A 4,164-nucleotide genomic window follows, 5' to 3' on the forward strand; every position below is an offset into this window, starting at 1 on the left:
AGTTAAGGATTACCACTCATTTCTGATATTACTATGATACACACTATGGTCAGTACAATTACAAGACTATATGTACAATACACGATACGAAGAGAACACTATACATTATGCTAAAGAAACACTAGCCACTATAAGAAGAAATACTATAAACTACATCAAGAGAACAGTACATAATATACTAAGAGAACACTATATACCATACGAAAGAAAATACTACAACAGAATGTGATGCACTATCTCTCTATACGACCTATCGCTATGCGATCGTCGGATAACCATCGTCTCCTGGAGGGAGAGCGACCACTATGTGTATAGATCTTTACGGGACGGATATTTCCCCTATCCCGACTGCTAGCTATAGTCCGAGCCTCTTAGGCCCAGGGGTGACAAAACACTACTACACTATTGGTGACCTGGAGGGTCAGCCACTACACTACTATTACTCAGTATGGTTATATACGAGCTCACATTCAAACCTTAACTAAACACACATTCCGAGGTGTGCACACAGTTAATACTATCCAGAGTTTGCATTCACTAATACACTTAACCGGTAGTGATGCTGCTGGGGTGAAATCCTGTTATTTCTCTATAATGAACAAGTTTAAAACTGTATTTTTCATTTCTGATACTTTCATAAGAAAACTATTACATTTTCAAAGAAACAAATTTACAAATAACAAAGTCTTGGTAAAAGACTACTTTTGCTGGAAAATATGGGATTTTCTAGGGATCAAACCATCTTCAAACTTTGTTAATAAATGTCATACCATGCGATTTGCAAACACTTTTATACAAACAATGACACTAAATACTTATGAACTCACCAGCTTTATGTTGATACTCGTTTTCAAATAACTTGTATTCTCAGGTCAACAATAAACAGGTACTGGTGCAGTTTTTGGAAGATGGAGCACATATAAGACTCATCTTTTATTTTGTTTATACTTTTGGTGCCCACATAAATGTACAGAACACACTTGTATTACAATTACTATATTAATGCAATGGATGTGGTTGCTTGTTTCTACTATTATGCATTGTTATGATACTGAACATGACGTCCTCCACCCCAAAACGTATTCCGCCGTTCTCGGTTTTGGGGTGTGACAGTTATGCTGTTCTAAAAAAACGTGTTTGGTTCACATATTGTTTATTAAGTGATTGTAATGTTTAAAACAAATTGGAATATGATTTTTTTTGAAGAAATACGAGTATTTATATTTTTAATTAATTGTTATCCGTAGTTGTAATTACTTAGAACGTATATCTAATAAAAGTTAAAAAAAACTAAAATAAATCTAATAAGTGAAGGGTGGAGTTGGAAAATAAGAAAAAAGCACATGAGAAAAATTGAGGATTACTTAGAAGTTTATCTTTAAACTTTGACTCCTTAACATTCCATCGAATTGTTGGATGTTTTTATTAAGTTTTCCAAATATCATCCATAAGTTGTCAAATTGAAGTTTAAGGATTTTAAAAATGATTAAAGTACATTTTCTAAAGTTTTAATGTCATTTTTGTTTAGTCCATATAAGGGGTGTTACAATCCTTCAGGACTGTGATCAATATCAGGCTCTCACACGACTTTACAAATAGTTAAACACATAAATAGGTGTTAGAAATTGGGTAGGGTATATATTGGAGATCTGGATATCCATTGGATCATGTAAACACTTTCCGAATTGATATTTGTATCCTATCCCTGGTTACAAGAAACTCAACCTAGCATAATCCCAAGGGGACACTTACGAATCTAGGCACAAAAAATGTAAGCCAAATTGCTAGAATATTTTGAGTTCATACGAAGAAGAAAAAGAGCTAAAATGTCATCTTTCTCTCCAAGAGGAGAGTCCTTTATATAGGAAATGAGATGTAGGGTTTTCTTCTAAGGTTGACCGTCATGAGTTCATTTTGAAAACAAGCCAAGAGAATCCGGAATTAATGAGGAAATCAAGGGTTTCCAAAACTGACGATCTGAGTCAGTTTTACCATATTTCCCCTTAAGAAATCGATTTTTCCACTATGTATCCAATTGTAAATCAAGGGTCTCCAGATCAAGGACCCCAGCCAAGGGCTCTGCCCCTAGGACCCTGCTAGGGGTGCTGCCCCTATACCCCGCCAAAGGGCGATGCCCCTTTGGAAACCCCGGACCCCTAACTTGTCGTCAAACAGACTTTTAATTCAATCTTATACATGCGTGCACTCTGCACAAACCCAAACATATATTAAAGTACAAATTATAAAGCTCCTTAGCTCACATGTAAGTTCCAATTATACAAAATGACCCGGTGACACTAAAATCACCAACAATAAGCTACATGAAACAAATGTCAACTAAATTGTGTTGAATGTTCTCCATACGTGCCAATTCATATTTTGTAGGGGTGGGTGACAAAGTGAATTTTATAACCGAATAACAGTTGCAGGTCAACTCACAAACACACATAATAATTCACGATTAAAATAGAACACATAATGACAATCTAGAAAAATCATATATGTTGTAGAAATTATAAAAATCTAAAAGAATATAATGTAAAAAAGGTGATTAATGCAATAAACGAAATATGTTATGCTTAGTGAATTTGTTATATATTGAACAAAATATACAACAAAATCTAAGACCGATCTTGAATCAAGATATGCAGTAGGATCATAGGATCCCGAGTAGGATCATAATATCTCACTCCAATCCTATCCCATCTCTTTAGTTTTTAATTTTATTGTCAAGTCTCTTATCTTTTAAACTTCAGAAAATCCATTCATTTTGCTCAAAAATCTCATGTATAGCCTAAAAGTTAATATTCAATCAAAACTGATCCTCAAAAATTCTGTTCAACTCAAAATTGAACATTATAGATATAGGAAACTTTATCAATTAATCTCAAATTAGGAAGAACATCAGTGCACACAAGTTAGTCCCCTTACGATCTTATAAGTTATACCTGTAGCTATGCATGGTTACAATGATTTTTTTTCTTAATTTTTATAGTTTAATTCTACAAATATTATGATTATTGCTGAAGAAGTCAAAGCAACATCATCATCATCATGTTATAATACAAGGTTTTTAAACCCGCATATTGCGGCAGGAGTTTAAGAAATAATTTGTATTAAAAGTACATTACTATAAACGGAAAAAACTCACTAATGGATATTTATTGCAAATCTAATGGAAGTACATTGCTACAAATGGAAAAGCAGTGATTATAAACTACATATTCACATAGATGCACAAATACACCCATATGCGCTATTACAATTGGGAAGCCTTTTCAAATTAAAAATGTTCTAACGTGAAAAAAAGTACAATTCTCTAAAGCAATCCCAAGAAATGACAAAGCAATTATAAGATACCCAAATTTAACTAATAAATAATAGCAACGTATTTTCATTAGTTTGTTTATTGTAGAATCTTAACTCATTTAATTCTATTACAACCTTGAAATTTCAACTTTTTTTCGAGGTAATGAAAGGGATGAAAAGCGGATGCTATAGTAAACAATTTTAGGAAAATACATTTAGATTTCATTGTTTTTATTCCGAATATATTTTATAAAAATTAGTAGTGAAAACCAGGTATGTAATTTGTATGGACCAAAAGTTGGAGTGTATTACTATATGCATACTATCATAAAATGAGCATTAAACATTGATGAGATTCTAGTTTTAGGATTCGTCGAAAAACGAAACCTTAGACCATGCTTCTTTTACAACTTCAGTATTTCACTCTCATACCCTTGTATTTGAACCGTTCTAAATCTTCGGGCATATTTAATAAGCCAATTAGCACCCCAAAGATATTTACCTTCCAAAAAAGAACATAATTTTTTGTAGCCTACATAAGAGATTAGTTATATAATATCAAGTGAACATGGATATCTCCAATTTCACTGGCTTTGTCTAGTCTCATCTTGTATTCATGGTTGTAACTTTGAATATCCTTTGTGCCAGGCCACCCGAATCTGATGTACAAATCATGTTATAATCTTAGTTGTTGGATTGTTTAAAAATATAATATTTTTCAAAAGTCAGATTCATATCGATAATCAAAAAATTAGATTAAACAATAGATTGGACTAAAACTTTAAAAAAATATATATTGGTTTGAATTTCTTTTAGATAACAATAGTTGGAGGGCATTTGTTCATAAATATCAAT

The sequence above is a fragment of the Lactuca serriola genome, chromosome 1 (assembly GCF_051521515.1).
Source record: "Lactuca serriola cultivar US96UC23 chromosome 1, Lser_US96UC23_V15, whole genome shotgun sequence".
NCBI lineage: Eukaryota > Viridiplantae > Streptophyta > Magnoliopsida > Asterales > Asteraceae > Lactuca > Lactuca serriola.